Genomic DNA, 18,434 nt, shown 5'->3' on the forward strand with positions numbered 1-18,434 from the left:
AGTGGTGACCCCCAGGGAGCATGCTGGCTTTAGATGTGAGTTAACTAGGGCGCTGAAGTAGATGGGTGAGGAGACTAAGATGGCCAGAAAATACTTTCTCCTCTTGCAGGATTATATGTGAAATTCCATGGTTTGAGTTTCACCCCTTAGTTTAAGATTTGCTGGGTTATTGAACTGTAATTAACCTATAATCCTATAGGATCTGGGTTTCAGATCCTAGACTGTGAGTATGTTTTAGGAATGGAAAGAAAAAGGAATAAGAACACATCCCAGGAAGGACAGATGAGAGGCGGAAGCTTAGAACAAAGCTATTGTCATCCAAGTCCTGCTTTGCAGCGCCAGCTCTGACTGGTCATTGTCTCACTGGGTCACTTAGTCACTGAACCAAAGGGAAATCAGAGAGGCTGTCCACCCTGTGGGAGGAAGTGGAAGAATTCTTTCATAAGGAGGAAATCACAGTAGGGCCTCGAGTCAAGAGAGAAGGGAAAGGAAGACCCACAACTGCGTTGTGGTTGGTGACAATCAGTTAGGTTATAAGTCAACACGTTTGATCAACCATAATGAAGGAACTGCCTTGGGCAAAGTTCTATTTGAAGGTGTCTGTGAAGGAAGAAGAGCGAACTAAAATAGAAGTGGAAGAACGAGCTGCGTTCATCCTTTGACAATCCAGTGAGAAAAATCATATAGACACACAAAACAAGTAACAGCAATTCAAAGCAACGACTGTCAGCACAAATTAGCAAAACAAAGGCAGAGAATGGAAGCGGAAGTTGAATCTGAGGACTGATCAGAGAACACTTCCTGCAGAAGAGATCTGAGCCCCACCAGGAGGTGTTATCAGACACTAGTCAGCAGGGAACAGGCCATTTCCAGGGTTTTTTGGTTTTGTTTTTTAATAACTGCCAAATATGTACAAATGAGTGTAGACCTTGGTAACCCAGGCCTCTGGGTTTCAGTTAACCTATCAGAATGGAGGCAATTCTTCAGTGAAACAAGCCACCCCTACTGTCACTAAAAGTACTAATGGAAAGTCTTCCTGAGTCTACCCACCCTCTGTGATCTCATTATACCAACACACAACCCTTTCATTGTACTTGCAATATTATAATAATCTGCTTATGGCTGTTTTTCCCCAAGAGTTTGAAAGTCCCTCAAGTGCTAGATCATGTCTTATTCATCCTAGTAACCCCAATACCCAACATAGGGCATGGTACATAGTTGGCCCTCAATAATACTCATTTATTCAACCCATATTAATTGAGCAGCTACTACATGCCGGATGGCACAGAGTGGTGAACAAGATCCATGGGATTCTTGCTCTCATGGCTTACATGCACTGCCTGCCAGTGAGTGGGTAAACGGATGGAGTGAATGGAGGGATGCTTGTGCATTCGGATGCTGTAGATGTTGCCAGGACATTACTGGGTCTATAAAGCCCTTCTTACTTCTTGAAGGGTAAGATCCTTTGGTTGAAAATTTGTCTTTGTCTTACTGATAAGGGTGTGCACAGAGGTCCAAAGCTTCCCGCTATGGCAGAAAGCTTTGTGGTTGGATGGGTCAGGAGGAGGCTGTCAGGTAGGTGGTCTGGTAGGGCGACAGGGTTATGCCGAACCTCAAGGGCCTGAGCACCAGGAGGGCTGCTTCATGAGCTTTAAACGAGGTTTGTCTATACGATATTTTCCCTAAGCTCTCCCTATTCTTCCTAGTTCCTGATCCCGTCAGCTCATCAATCCTATTTACAATATCCATGTATGTTCCTCTCAAGAAGCCCACGATGTGAGTTTCTAGGTAAGTCCAACATTTCTGTTTTTACTTTCCGAAGACGGCCCTGATACATTTTTTTCTCCCCCAACTTGGAAAATGAAGTTAGCCATCAGAATAACCAGTGCCAACTATTCGTCACCTACCCTAAGTGGTCCAGAAATTTTTTTCTAAAAAGGGTTTGAATAGAAAAGTAAAGCATGCCTTAAATTTATAAAATAAAAGGATGAGGGTAGAAAACAGTCATCATAAAATAATGGTTTTACATCTGTCACAATTCGTTGGTGATGGACACTCCAATATCTAAAAATGCAGACTTTTAAACAGAAACCAGTAAAATCTGTGTATCATTTTACAAATTATCGCTTGAGTTTCACAACCAACCCATAAAGGAGACAGAATGGTAATTACCATGTGACAAATGATGAAACTTTAGGGGACTTCTTTTCTTTTTTCCTTTTCCCCACTTTATTTTATGAAAATTTTCAAATAAAGTTGAAAGAAAAGTACAGTGGACACTCAGGTGGGACCACTGGTAATATTTTGCTAACTTTGCTTTATTTATATATGTATAAAAATATTTCTCTTTTGGTAAGTCATTTGAAAGCAAATGCAAACATCTTAAACTTTATCCCTAAATATTTCAAAATTTGTCAATTAAAAATAATGATGTTCTTTTATAGCCATAATATCATTTTTACCCTAAGAAAATTATAAATTATTCTGTAATAGTGTCTATATTTAGGCTATGTCCAAAGTTCCTCAATTGTCTCCTAAAAGGTCTTTGTTTTTGTTTTTATTGAGATAAAATTCACATACCACAAAATTTGTCTTTTCAAAGTGTACAATTTAGTGGTATTATTATACACCATCCTGACTATCTAATTTCAAAATATTTTCATCCTCTCAAGGAAATCCCCTACTCATCAGCAGTCACTCTTCATTCCCTCCTCCCTCCAGCCTCTGCGAACCATTAATCTACTTTCTGTCTCTGTGGATTTGCCTGATCTGGACATTTCATACAAATGGAGCCTACGAGATGTGGGCTTGATGTATGGCTCCTTTCACTCAGCACAATGGTTTCAGGGTTGATCCATGTTGTAGAATGCATCAGCATTGCATCACTCTTCATAGCTGAAAAATGTTCTGTTGTATGAATATACAGTATTTTGTTTATCCATTCATCAGTTGCTGGACATTTGGGTTGATTCTACTTTTTGGCTTTTATGAATAATGTCGCTATGAACATTAATGTGCAAATTTTTGTGTGGACATACGTTTTCAACTCCCTTGAGTCTACACCTAGGAGTATAATTGCTGGGACATATGGTAACTCTACGTTTTATATTTTGAGGAACTTCCAAACTCTTTTCCAAAGCATCTGAACCATCTTACATTCCCACCAGCAACATAGGACAGTTCCAGTTTCTCCACATCTTCACCAGCACTTGTGATTGTCCATCTTTTTGATCATAGCCACCCTAACGTGTGAAGTGGTATCTCATCGTGGTTTTGATGTGCATTTACCTAACGAAAAAAAGGTTAAAAAGGTTTTCGTGTACTTACTGACCATTTATATATCTTCTTTGGAGAACTATCTATTCAAATCCTTCGCTTATTTTAAAATTAGGCTGTCTTTTATTGTTGAGTTGTAAGCGTTCTTTACATATTCTGAATATCAAACCCTTATCAGATACATGATCTGCAAATATTTTCTCCCATTCTGTGCGTTGTATTTTCACTTTCTTGATACTATCCTTCAAAGCACAAAAGTTTTCAATTTTGATGACATTCAATCAATTTATTTTTTCTTTTGTTCTTCGTTCTTTTGGCGTCATATCTAAGAAACGATTACCTAAATCAAGGTCACAAAGATTTCCCTCATGTTCTAAGAATTTCATAGTTTTTGCTCTTACATTTAGGTCTACGAGGAATTTTGTATTAATTTTTGTATATGGGGTGACATAGGGGTCCGACTTTATTTTTTTGCACAAGGCTATCCAGTTGTGCCAGCATCATTTGTTGAAAAGGCTATTCTTTACCACTGAATTCTCTTAGCACCGTTGAAAAAAATCGGTTGACCATAAATGTATGGGTTTGTTTCTGGATCTCAATTCTATTCCATTGATCTATATGTCAACACACAAGCTAATACTCTAGTCTTGATTATTGTAGCTCTGCGCTAAGTTTGAAATTGTTAAGTGTGTGTCCTCCAGCTCTGCTCTTCTTTTTCAAGACTGTGTTGGCTTTTCTGTATTTCTGTATTTTCCCTGTATTTCTATATGAATTTTAATGTCAGCTTGTCAATTTCTGCAAAAAAGACAGATAGGGTTTGGATAGAGGTTGTGTTTAATATTTTTAAGACATACAAAGAGCAACTTTTAGGTGAGAGCCAATAAGCTTTTCTATGCAACGAGGTTTTTCAAGGACAATCACTTTTAAATATTTTAATTGTTTCAAAGGACTAAATGTGGGGTATTTATTCTTGGTTTTAAACAACTTCATTCATTTTGAACCAAAAATTGCATTAAACACATGCAAAACTGAATTTCAAAAGGTGTTCATGAATAAAGATGTGTGCTGCCAAGAAATCTACGGCACTCCTACCAAGAGCTAGTGCTCGTTAATCAGCAACTTTTTTTTTTAAAGATAATTTTGCAAGGGAGTTTTTTTCCTTTTGAAGAAATCTGATTGCTAACTATTAAAGAGAAGACTACATAGCTCCAACACCCAAGTGAGGAACAGACTGAAAGATGAATTTTCAGCAAATACCAATTCAAAAAGCAACAACCACACTTCAATCTTTTGGTGCAAGCTCTCAAAACGCTGCTTTACAGAAGTCAGATTGCCTAGGATTGCAGCAATACTGCCGAAGAACGAGACTTAAAAATGCTTCCGCTCATGGGCTTGGGGCCAAATCCTTGCAACTGAGCTTTTTCAGGGCTCTTTCTCTCTTCCTCAGTGCCTCCTCATCGCTTACCCCCATCTCCTCTTCACTGAGTGCTTTCTTTTGGGGGGAATTTCAAGTATAGATGTTTTAAAGTATCTTAAAATAAAGTTAAAATACACTAGTACTTAGATAAATGATTTCCTTACACCCAGGTCACTGCTGACCCATTCTACACCAAGCTCTTGGGTTAACTCCTCAGAAAGCGGCAGAGGCCTGGCTGGGGACTGCATGGAGCAATCCAGGTGAGTGTGTGCATGAATATCAAAATACGAGGCTATCCACATCCTGCAGACTCTACAAGACAGACTCAGGTGGTAAAGCTTCCCAATAATAAAAACGCTCTGGTACTTCTGAGACAAATTCGTCTTCAACAGGACTCAAGACTGACTAGACAAATGAAATCTTTCTTTATGGCAGATACCATGCAATAGAAGAAATAATACTCAAAGATACATGTCATAATGTGAATTTTTCCAGCTGCAAAACCTCTTGTAAATGGCTTCTTCACGGATTATACGAGGCAAATTTTAATCTCAGAGTGGCGACTTCCAATCATTTGCTTTGCTTATGAGTCACCACCTTCCTCCACCGTCAGAGAAGGAAACTCATTTTAATGCAACTAGATAGGAAATGTAAATAGTGAAGTAAATCTAGTAAGAAACCTCAAGTAGCATAGTCCAAAACAAATACAAACGATATCTTTCTTATCTAGTATTTTGAATTCTCTGATCCAGTAGCCTCTCATGTATTATCCTAAATTACCAAAAGTTGAACGTATGTAGATTTCACGTGTCTGGGATCCAAAAGTCAACACATGTTGAGTCAGCTACCCACCCCCACACACAGCTGCTCACCTTCACTCATTTACCGAGAGGTCCGACCTGCCAATGAGCGCAGTTTCTGAGAATGTCCCGTCTACTCTGGTTTGAAACAACTCAAGCCTGTTGCTGCAAAATTCTTGTGGAAAATTCTTATAAAGTCCACTTTTCCAAAGACCTGAGATTTTAATGCTGCCATATTTTTTATCTTGTCACTTGGTATTATTAAAGAACGTTCTCTATGACAACAGCTTTGAAATTTCTTTTTGACTCTGACCCACATAAAAAATACATTTTACATTGCAAGTCAGTACACACACTCCTTCGTGTGTGTGTGCATGTGAAACGTTTTATGAAACCGTACTTACCCTTACTACACGCAGTGCATTCTGATACTTTCTGTTCGATTTCCCTAATCTTGTAATAATGCTGAGTAGTCCACCCAACTGATTTCACAACTCAGGAATAGTTCCCAACCTGCAGCTTGATCAACACTGTTCAGAGAAGGATGGAATTAGCACATCAGAGCAACACAAGCACGGGACCTGTTTGTCCCCTGAGAACCCCGGCTTTGACTCAGCTGCTGCTCCACGTTGAGCGACTGAGCTTCCATCCTTTGCTGTTGTCTTTCTTCTGCAATAGTCTCAGATGCCAGGTACTGCAATCTCATAGCATCACTCACAGGCTTTTGAAAAATCCCTCATCTTAAACATAACAATCTATAAAACTGGTGATTATGGAACCAGCAATCAAGAGAAGGGCCGATACTGAAGGAGAAACAGTCCCACAAAAGCAAAACACATATAGCGCTACGTTCTGCAGTCTGCGTCTCTCCAGGCTCATTTTTATCCTCTGTCCTCCCTAATGTGAAATTTTTTGCTCAGTGGGGAGAATATGGTTCCCTTCTTTGCTCTAACGTCTGCTTTCTTTCCCAGAAAGTTGCTTTTCTCTTAGACCCATGGCAGCCTTCCATGGCAGTCTCTCGCCATCCTTCTCTAGCGCTCTCTGCATAATAGAAGCTCTTTTATTCAATCCAGGGCACTAGCTCTCACTTGACTCCTCACCCACTAATCAATCACTCTTGCCCAAGGATTCCCAGTAAACTCTGGCTCCCCTTCCTCCTCTGCCAGAGCATCTTTTCAGCTTTCATCAGACAAAGGCGCGTGATTACACAGCCAACCTAGGTAAGAATAACAAAAAACAAAAGAGGGGTTTAAAAATTTTTTTATTTCCTTACAGACAACATCCTAGTCTATTGGGTAGATAGTAGTCACTGCATCCACCCAGGGTAAGATAAAGATTTTAGTTGACTTACCCAGGGATTAGGTGAAATTAATTGAGCCATAGGGAATTCCCTGCCCTGGGTCTGGACAAGAGAAAAACTCCCTTTAATGAGCTTGGCCTTTCTGTTTAACTGTACACATCACCCTGCTAGTGAGGCTGTGTCACTTTCAATCTTCCATCTCATCACTTGTGGTTTTTGTTAATTACTTTTCCTTTTCCTACAACGAATCGTTCTTTGCTTGTTATTCAGGTGACCAAACTAAATATGAGCTAAATTGGTAACCTAGAGTGGAGTGGCCCAGCAGCTGCCATGGCATCTTTTGGGAAGTCGTATTTTATTCAATCATTTCACCTAAAAAAGAAGGGCTCGATAATATTTAATACCAGGTGACAATGCTCCATAGAGAAATAAGCTACTTGGCTCTTCTTACTTTATTGCTTTTTCCCTGATTTTCACTAATAGATATCCATATCGAATTATTTCCGATATCACATAAAGGTAGAAAGATAAAGGGAAACTCAACCATCATTCTACCACCTAGAAATCACCACCACCAACACTTTGATACGTGCATCCACAGAGGCATGCTTCTCATATATGCATCACACACAAACACACTAATACAGTATTTTAGAAAAATCTCAAAGCAACCGCCTTTGGGTGGTCAGACTGGGATAATTTTATTTCTACTTCTTTACATCTTTCTCTGCTTTTCACATTTTTCATAACGTCCGTGCATTGGGTTGCAAGTTAATGCAAGAAAGTCAAACTGTGAAGACTAACAAGGAGTGGTGGTAGGCACTGTGGGGTAGGCAGAGGGCGCAGCCTTGGGAAAGGGGTGCAGGTGGGGTTGGGGAAGGGTCCATAGAGGAAGAAAGTTCCAGCTCAGCACCCCTAACTCTCTGTCCCAGCTGTCAGAACTTTCACACTTGAACACCTTCGCAGTCACTTTCAAATATTTCAAATATTTTCCAGGACTTCACTCAGAGCCGATAAAATGAAAATTACCTAGCTCTTTTGCCACTGTCAAGAAGTGAGGAATAATTTATAAGTATTTCCTTAACTTCTGAGGGTTGGCTCGCTATGAACAGCCCCGCTGGTAGATAGGACGTAGCTGGCAGGAAAGATATGATGGTTATCTGTGCTCCCTCACTCAGGCCGGGAGAGCAGGCAGTGCGCACATCTCTGCAGGGCTGGGGCTGACTCCCCACGGGCCACTATTTCAGTCCAACTCTGTTAAATCACGCTCCTTCGCCAATCCCAGGAAAATCCCTCTTTCCCTAATGAAGCATTTATCACCCTCTCCACACGGAAGCTCCAGCCCGCACCGCCCTCTCCCGCACCTTCATATCTCAGCCCCATCCATCTCTCCCCTTTGCTTTACTTTAGGAGCCAGGCTTGTTATGTATTGCTTGTATAATGCTTTAATCATGGATTATAGGTTGCTTTACAGCTCCCTGAATGCCTTGGCAAGGTCTCTATATAAATAAAATTATTATTATTAAAGTCAATTAATCAGAGGCACAATTCACTTTTCAGTGTCTGACATCCTGAAAGCCTTACGGAGGCAGAAAAGTCTTTTTGTTCATCTCCAGTGTAACAGCACTTTGGTAAATTGATAATACAGAACATGGTACTATAGAGGACCTTAATTAGATTGTAATTTGTACATACATCTGGGTGCATTTCCTTTTGTTGACCTGTTAAGGATCAGTGATTGATCAGCAGTGAAATAAGATTCGCTACTGAGTAATTATGTTTAGGAAGTGCTGGTGGGGCTTGTCATATAATTTGCAAGTTACTTTAATTCAGACTCTGCAAAGAAAGAAGGGAGAAGCAGCTCCTGGTATAATCAGAACCTCTCAACCACCTCAGTTTCTTTGGATAGGTTCTCTATCCAGAGTAGAAGATTATTTGATTTTTCTTTCTTCTTTTAGTAAACTTTTTATTGAAGCACACATAACATACAAACAGAAAAGAGCACAAATCGTTAACGGTACAGCTCAATAATTCTCACAAAGGCAACACAAAAGATAGCACCCAGATCAAGTAATACAACATCACACTCCTCAGAGGCCCCCTCCTGCCACCTTCCATTTATTACTGCTACTCAAAGGTAATCCTGACTCCTGTCCCTAGATTAGTTTTGCCTGTTCTGGAAATTTCTATACATGCAGTCACATAGAATGTATTCTTCTGAGTCTGCCCAATGATCTGGCTTTTATGGTACTTGGATTTTTTATGTATTACTTATTAAGCACCTGCCACGAGGCAGCAATCATATTAAAGGCAGGGACCATAAAGACCTATTAGAGATAGTCACTGCCCTTGATTGTTTTTCAGTCCGCAGGGGGCACAGACGTGCACACAGATGGGGGAGGTACCTGCGAGAGGTTCTGTGAAGGAAGACAGTGGAGTTCCATGCAGACGGGGTTCAGTCCCACCAGGGCTCAGTAGAGAGGTTAAAAAGACTGCCCAGATGTCTGTCTTGATTCCTACTACAAATTTTAGGGGGCTAGTGCCGTGGCCGAGTGATTAAGTTTGTGTGCTCCGTTTCGGCGGCCCAGGATTTCCACCTGTTCAGATCCTGGGGTGCACCTAGCACTGCTCATCAAGCCATGCTGAGGCGGCATCCCACATGGCACAACCAGAAGGACCTACAACTAGAATATACAATTATGTACTGGTGCGTTTTTGGGAGAAGAAGGGAAAAAAAAGAAGATTGGCAACAGGTGTTAGCTAGATGCCAATCTTTAAAAAAAATTCTTTTTTTAATTCTCTAAGGACTTGAAGAAACAGTAGGAAGGCATAATAGTGTTTTCGACTATTTCCTGTGGAGGGCCTCCTGGGTTGTTGCTGCGGCCCTTCCCTTTCAGCTCATTCCTTTCCTCCTCCCTTTTCTACTTTCTCCCCCCTGTCCCCCTCTACTATCCTTTCCTCTCAACTCTCTTTCTCCCCTGCCCTCTTCCTTGGCCTCCCTCCCATCAGAATTGGCAGGTTCTCCCCCCACATTTGCTCTGGATCCTTCTCTCCTGCCTGACCTTTCCTTCCAGGGTGAGAGGAGACAAAAGATCTGAAGTCTCTGTGTTCACAGGGCCCGAATGTTCTGCCCGCTCGCCTTCCGGGTGGGCCTCCTCAGGGATAACAGGCTCACAGCACCCCCGGTGGCGGAGGGCTGAGCAGGTGGAGAGGACGGAGGAAGGGAAGGGTGGATGCAGGTGGGGGATGAACAGAAGGGATGCGCAGAACCATTTCAGTCAATTCTTTTTGGTTTCCCACTTTGAGTCCTGTGGTCAACTGAATTGAGTTTGGCTGATTTAATATTTCTTGTGCTCCTTGTACCGTCGCCAAGCACTATTCAATTTCGGGTGTTGAGGTGGAGTGGATAGACTTTTGTTTTGTTTTGGCTCCAGCAAATCCATCCTTCTCTCCAAAAACCCAAAACGCTTTTTGTGGCCATTGCTCATCCACTGAGGAGATGCTGCTCTTGCGTCCCGCCAGGGGGATGCTCCCCGTTCAGTGTCAATGGGAGACCATTTAAAACACCAGCAAGGGACCTGGACCTCCTGCTTCATCCTTATGCCAAGAATCCCCAGCCTGCATTTCTTTTTCATCTGATTCCGGCTGGGTGGTTTTTGTATTTTACCCACTGGCTGCTTAAATTGGAGACTTGGCTGAAAATGAACTGGCTGAAGTTCAGTCCAGACAAGATGAATGCCCAGGGTTGGTAAACTATAGAAATTGGAAGAGACACCCTCATCCCTCTTTCCAGGGGACTTTCCACAAGGGGAGGCTAGAGTTTCACAGGGCGGAATGTGACCATCAATTGGCAAGCATTATGTTAAAAGGTAGAATAGTGAGATGGTGAATATCAAAGGGCTTTGGATCAAACCATTTGAGTTTGAATCCTGGCTGCATCAACCAGCTGGGTGATCTTAGGCAAGCTGCTTAAACTCGATGCCTGTTCACCAGCCCATCGCTTGGGATGGTTATAGCCTCACAGTGGCAGGCTGCAGTCAGGGAGATTATGCGTGTGAAGGGTCCCGTGCGGGGTCTGGCACAGCTCCCCCATTGAGTTGCGTCTTTATCCCTTCCGGATGGCATTCTGTTTTTAAAACCAGAGGATGCTCTGGTGCTAAATGCAGAACTTTGCTGATGTCAGGGCCCTATGATAAAAGGGAGGTTTTTGAAGGGGCCAGATTTCAGGTCCAGTTGGAGGGTTGATTTCAGAAGGGGTGTGGTTGAAACTCTACAAATGTGGCTCTTCGGTTGCACGTCTGAAGAACAGATCTGACAAAATGCCAAAGGACTACTGGTCCCGTCACCTCTCCCACAGATAGTACACATGTGAGGAACTTCTGGTGTCAGTGAGCCATCACCAGGGTCCAGACCCTGAAGGATAGACGGTCTGCCCTAAGGAAGCATCTCCTTGTGCTTCTTTGAGCCGGAAATTCCAATAAAAATTGGAAATAATAACCAATATAGCATCTTAAACTGCTTAAACTCTCATTGGCAGGTAAAAGCCATTGACTAAGAATCAATATCATATATACACTGATATAGATATTCAACGGATGGTAAGGGAGGATGGGGTGCTGGGGTTACTTGCTGATTATTGTCTCAAAGGGTGTATGGGAGAATTGCATGCATGTATCTTGTGTGTAAATGAAAGTACAATATCCTTTTTGTGCCATAAAACATTTATTTCGAGCCTGTATTGTCCCTGGAATCACGTCTTATGCTGGAGTTAGAGATGGGAGCAGATGCAGCCCCATCTCGATAGAGGCCACAATCCAGTGTTTGAACACAGGGCTCCTCACGGTGGTTTTCACACATGATAGGAGAAAAGTTTCTCTGAGGAAGCACACCTCTGAAGTTATAATGGGAGCAAATAAAATTTGAGACCAAAACAATTGATTCCTTTTTTTCTCTTATACGCTACATCCCCCTATGTCAGGAAATCCTGTTGGCTCTGCCATAAACGTACAAGAATCTACCCACTTCTTACCGCCTCTCCTGCTGCCATCCTAGACCAGGCCATTGTCATCTCTCACTTGGAAGAGACTCCTAACTCGTTGCCCATCACACTCTATTCTAAACACGGCAGACTGAGTGGCCCTTTTAAAGCAAGCCACCCCTATACTCAAGGCCCTCTGCTCTCTGGTTTCCTGTGACACTCAGAGTAAAAGCCAAAGTCTTTACAGTGGGCCTAAGAGATCCGGGCTCCCGTTTCTTCTCTGACCTCATCTCCTATCACCTCCCCTTGAGCACTCTGCTGTGGTACACTGGGCTTCTTGCTGCTCCCTCACCCATCCTCCCAGCTACCCTACCCCAGGGTCTTTGCACTAGCTCTTCCCTCAGCCTGGCCCATTCTTCCCCCATAAAGCAAGATGACTAACTCCTCATGATCTTCATCTTTTACTCAAATGTCACCTTCTCAAAGAGGCTCACCCTTACCGCAATATTTTAAATCATCACACACACACAAACTCTGGTATAGCAAACTTAGGGTTCTATCATAGACTTACTGTGACATACTCTACATTTGTGTAATTTTGTTGCTCATCATGCTTGTGGTTTATTTTTTGTCGCCTTCCACTAGAATGTTAATTCCATTTTTGCTTTTTTATTCACTAGTGTATTCTAAGCACATGAAACATTTAACGATACGTATTTGTTAAATGAGTGAACTAAGCACATAACCAGGGTAGGAAGACACTGTAGAAGTAATCTGACCTCCAGCTGATAGGTCAGACTTTTCAGGATGCGTGTAATGTACAAGCCGGGAACAGTCTGCACGTCTCCGCTCTGCATTCAGTTCTGCTAAGAGCTCACTCCTCGGCAAAGGATTTATTTACGTAGTTCAATTTGATTTCAGCCAGTGCTTCTGAAACTATCTATGCCAAAGGACCTTTCGTATTTAAAAAAAATTCCAATCCATGGTGGACCAATACTTTTAAACCTTACAATAAAAATTAACGACTGGAAAAGTAAAATTAAAAGTAGACATATAAGAATAATAGTTAAATTAATAATAAAATATAATGTATTACTATTAGGTTCAATGGAAATATAATAACTGTCAAACTGCCATAAAAACTCTTGAACGCTTACTCTTAATGTCAACCTTATGTCATGGCGGGTGAGTGAGGACAGCCTCGGAGAAATGCCCTTTGAGGCGCGGGGTCCAGACTCCGCTTCACAGTTCAGTCTCCTCTCCGGCCCCCAGGCTCCCAGCAGGTCCGCCCCCTCATGCCCTCAGGTTAACAGGGTCGGGTCAGCCTCTGTGTTTTGCTAACTCCGTCCACAACTTCTTTCTGGGGAAGGCCTGCAGAGGCCTCCTATGGAATCCTTGCAGATTCCAGTTTAACAGAAGCCTCTTAAGCTGAACTTCGGACCGCGGGGATAAAGTCTTATCTTTCCAAAGTCATTTATTCTGTTGAGGAACAGCACACCTCTGTGTTTTGGTTTACTCTGTATTTCATTATGCTCACTGTTATTAAAAACATATTTCTTAAAATGCAACATACTTAATACAGGCTGCATATGTGGTACCTGGGAACATCCAGAAATAAATCTAAAACTTTATCCATATGTATGAATGCAGAGGACAATTATTTCTCTTACTTCACAGACACAAGTCTATTGCCTAGATATGGTAATAATAAGGATTGTATCCATAAAAAAGATGTGACCATTTAAAAACTGCCGAATATGTTTTGGGGGAAGAAGTTGAAATATAATTTTAAAAAGGTAGTAAACTCATATTTCTCTAGACATTTAAAAAACATGATACATGCAACAGAGTTCGCATTTCAGTGTGCTACCATTTCTCCTTTAACTGTACCCTGATCGGGCTTTTGTCAAGTTACCAGGCATTTGTTTGCAGTTTATGTACAGGGTTTCTCCATGGAGACACGTCCATGCCATGAAGTCATCCGATATAGAAAATGACATGCGAAGCCTTTATTCTTCCAGTTTAATTAATGCTGTGACAAGCACTTGGCAGGGGCTGCGGTGGGGAGGAGGCCTCTGTGGGGAACTGCAGGTTATAAGCAGTAAGGAAACTGTCAGACTCTTCCTGGGATCCGACATAGCAAAACCCGAAGCTTTCTTTGCAGCATCACTGGAGATCAATTCCAAGGGGAACAAGCAACTTGAAAAATAGGGTCGTTTAGTCTAACAAAGAAGAAAGTTGATAATGATAGAAGCCAAAATTTCTTACACATTTCATGTTTCTAGAAAATGTTTTCCCACCTCAAAAGAAAAATTCCTAATACCCTTTAGAGCTATGTAAGTTCTCAAGGCCTGGAGTACTTTGCCTGAGGAACTCAAGTTTCTTTTATTCCTTCAAGGTGACTTACTGAGCCCCAACACGGTGCTGGGAACAGTGGTCCATCTGACAAAGTCCCTGCTGCCGTGAGTGAGCTGGGGGGACAGACAGGGAACGAGTCCTCAGATAGAGCATAGATGGGTGATGAGTGAGGTGGAGGTGCCCTTGCAGATGAGGCATGAGGGACTGAGACCACTGGGCCACTGGGTAAAGAGCACTTCAGGCCAGGTGGAGAAAGAATGCACAGGGTGGAGGCGGGGGCCTGTCTGCTGGGCTTGAGAGCGAGCAGGCGGCCCGTGTGGTGGCAGCAAGATGGGAAGTGATCGGAGATGAAGCAAGAGTGAGCCAGGGGCCCATCACATGTCGGCCCCAGGAAGGTTCTTGAGTCCACAAAACACAAAAGCCCCTTTTACACAACGAATGTTTTCCAATGGCCCCTTCACTCTCTTATAATAAAATCTGTAGATAATATAACCTTCACTCACGATTTAAAAAAATTAATATAATGCCCTAACTCCAGGAAGAGGCAGAAGGCGTACAATAAAATAAGTATCTCGCAAGCATACCAGAAATTATAATGAATTGTAGGATCGCTTGCCCCGTACATACAATCACTGGGAAAGTCACAGTGGACCAGTGTGATGGCCACTCAACAGCCTGATGTTGCCGTCAGGATGGGGATTTTCTGAAATGGGGATTGGCTCTTGAAGACTTCTCAACAAAATGAAGCACAAACATCCCGTGAGGGAGGCAGCAGTTACCTTCTCGGATAAAGAGGTATGTGGTAAAAACCATAACCATGAGTTTGTGTCTGTGTGCAAAATGGAGTTAGGATGTGGGCTCAAGGCATAACGAATAGATTTCAGGAGGACTTTCAAAAGTCTTGCTGGACACAGGACAATTCTGCATTGTGTGAAACTATACCAAGCCTTGTACAATGTCTGGCTTTCCTGGTCCCCACTCCCTAAATGCCAGCAGCACCTCCACCGATTTCCCAGAAGCCCCCCAGCGGACAGTACCATCTCCTTGGGAGCTCATGTGATGAGCTGTGACAGAGACTTCGGGTTTTATGAGAAGGTGTCGGGGTTTTGAGCATTGCCCTGGCCCAGTGCTGTCCCACGGAACTTTATGCAATGATGAAAATGTTCTATATCTTCCCTGTCCAATAACGGAGTTGCTGGCCACAGGTACCATGGACTGCTTGAAATGTGCCCAGGGCAACTGAAGAACTGAATTTCTAATTTAATTTCATTTTATTTTATTTAAATTTAAACAGGCACATGTGGCTAGTGGCTGCCGTGTCAGACAGAACAGCTAGAGACTATCAATGTAGATTCCTAACAACCAGCTTTTTCTTTTGTGTTTATCCCTCCCCCGTCTTACTTTCATGATCATCTCTTTTTGATGCTACTGATTTACCCACATTTGAAAAGTAACTCCTTGGGAAAGCCGGACTTGGCACTCTGCACCATCACTTACTTAGAGCTGACCAAGTGATAAATGCAGGTATCTTCCCTGGACTCCCACGTCTGTCCACAGCTGTGGGTGAGCCCTTCTCAAGCCCTGGTCCCCAGGGCCTCTCACCAGATGTCAGACCGGCAGAGAGCTGGGCCTTTCCCCAGCACAGACTGTCTGAAGACAGAAGTGCATCTCACCTTCAGGCAGCATCTCCTGAGGGACTGGAGTGTTCCAGGAACTTCAGGGTTAGAAGACAAAGTCGTAGCACAGTGAGGACTGAGAACAGGAGAGGAACTCACAGGGAAAATGAAGACAGTGAACCGGCCGAGAGAGGGAGCAGAAGAACCCGGAGAACAGCTTCACCTGGGGCAGAGCGGGGAGCCTTGAAGGATGGGTACAGTGTGCTCAGACAGGGACAAAGCTCCCTCGCTGCAGTTGCTGTGTGCGATCCTCCTTGGGTGAGGCTCCCCTTCCTGAGCAGGACAGCCTTCCTTGTCTCCTGGCTTTGCTCACCTGGTTCCTCCTTTTAAAATCTTACCAGCACCCAGGATGCATGCCACCGCCTCCCTGGCATGCTGTCCCCACACAATGAACTGTCTCTCTTTCGTCCAGTTGGACGAATAGCCTTCCCACTGCTCTGCCCTGTGTGCCTCTATCACAGCACTTAACCCAGCCAGGTGAAAGGAGGCCTCCTCTGACCCCCCAAGTGCACGTGATCTTCCCCACTCCTGAACCCGCTCCCCGACGCCTGCACTTTCTCGATCATGACATAACATGGAATGTGCATCCTGGTCCCAACCCCCTCACTAGATGAAGCTCCACGCAGGCAAGGATGGTGTCCCACTTGCCTGCATGTCCCCTGCACAGTGCCTGGCAAGGTGGGTGCTTGAGGAACATGTGTGTGTGGAAATCTAGCTACTTTTCTCCTCAATGAAGAAGAGTCCTCACACGGTAGGCATAATAATGCCTCCCCCTCAAAGATGTCCATATCCTTTCACCAAACCTGTGAATATGCTGCCTTACATGACAAAAGGGACTTTGCAGATATGATTGACTTAAGGATCCTGAGATGGGGAGATTATCCGGCTGGGCCCAATGTAATCACAAGTGTCCTTGTAAGGGAAAGGGAGAGGCAGGAGAGGCAGAGAAGAAGTGACAACAGAAGAGGAGGTCAGAGTTGGAGAGAGAGCAGAGGATGTGATGCTGCTGGCTCAGATGATGGGAGGTGCCAAAGCAAGGGATGCAGGCAGCTTCTAGACACTGGAAAAGGCAAAGAAACAGATTCTCCCCCCAGAGTCTCGAGAAGGAACTCAGGCCTGCCAACAGGCAACTTTAGCCCAGTGAAACCCATTTCAGACCTCTTCCCTCTAGAACTGTAAGACAATAGATTTGTGTCGTCTTAAGCCTCTAGGTTTGGGGTTACTTGTTACAGCAGCGATAGGAAGCTCATACATGCCACCTGCTCCTCAGCTGTCAGAGGCCTCTCTCTGGGGCATGGGAGCCCCAGGGCAGCCTCAGGGAACACTGCTTTTAACCCCCACAGTATCCTTTAGCAACTAGTCATGCCCACTGCTTGCACAGCCTTCGAGGTCCTTTTAAATATCTGCACAGGGGGCAGAGGCCGTCTCCCAGCCCCCCACCACCAAGATCAGAGCCTTGCTCAAAGGAGGAAGGCACCAGTCAAAGAAAGCTTACACCTGAGAATGAATAGTGTTTGTTGAATACATTGATAAACCTGGAAATGTTTCCACACTGTGTGCCCTGAGTCAGGGCAGAGGTGGGACCTCCCTCGCAAAGCCTGTGGAGGTGCCAGGGAGAAGGCAGCTTCCTGCAGAGGAGCTGGGACCCCCTCAGCACTGCCTGTGGGGCAAGAAGGCTCTCAAGACTCGATGTGCGCCCAGTATTCCATGACCCCCATTACAGTTTATTGGTACTGCCTGTCCAGTGGTCCCCCTTCCTGCTGGAGGACATGCCTGTGGGCAGGGTCTGAGTCTGTCTTGTCTGCTGCTGCATCTCCAGGCCCAGAGCGGTGCCTGGCTCAGCAGGAACTGTACACCTGCATGGAACGAATGAAGCCATCACCAGGTGTATTGCCTGGAGGGAAAGAACTATCCAGAACCAGCATTCATGAGCAGCTCAGGAAGGCACACCCATGGGGTCCCTTATCTGGGATTCATTCTTCAAGTCATTGCAATCTGCCTTTACCCTTTTTCAATCTTTGTGATTTGACAGTTTATATTCTTCCCAGCTGACATTCTCTTCTTTGACATCCATGACCCAAACTTCTCTGCTGTCTACCTTGGCCTTCCTTTCTTTTCACTATTCCTCTCTGTGGAATTTCACCCGTGGTCAGGACTTCAGCTGCCACCCCTAAATGGGTGAGTCCCAAATTTATGTCTAGCTCAGAATTTTCCCAGAGATGCTCAGCATCTTAAAGATGACTGACTGTTGCAGAAACAAGCCTAACATAGGCAGAATAATTTTGAGCAGTACACAGTAGTAGATGATGAGGCCCTAAATCATTTGATAAAGTCAGATGGTTTCCGGCCTCGTCACCTAACAAGGATGGACACATCACCTTGATCTGTCAAACTAGTCCTCACTTGAAACAGGCCACTGTAATTCTATATCTCATCTAGGCTTCTGTGGATATAAACAACAATAAGTAAGTATCCTCATTTCAAAAATCCTTCATCAAACCATGAGCCGGAAATAGAGTCAACTCTTCACCTGACGTGAGAACAGGTAGAGGAAAATTCTGAAGGAATGGAATTGACTGGAATAATTACATGTCTTCCATACAAAGCCTGACACCCCTGCCCCAAGCAT

The 18,434-nt window shown here is 43.7% G+C and overlaps 1 protein-coding gene across 1 annotated transcript in view; it reads right to left on the reverse strand.

Moving 5' to 3' along the window:
- ORC5 (origin recognition complex subunit 5) overlaps positions 1 to 18,434 on the reverse strand; it is a 126,508-nt gene that overhangs the window by 13,235 nt on the left and 94,839 nt on the right. The window lies entirely within an intron of this gene.

The sequence above is a fragment of the Equus quagga genome, chromosome 8 (genome assembly GCF_021613505.1).
Source record: "Equus quagga isolate Etosha38 chromosome 8, UCLA_HA_Equagga_1.0, whole genome shotgun sequence".
In the NCBI taxonomy this organism is placed as follows: Eukaryota; Metazoa; Chordata; class Mammalia; order Perissodactyla; family Equidae; genus Equus; species Equus quagga.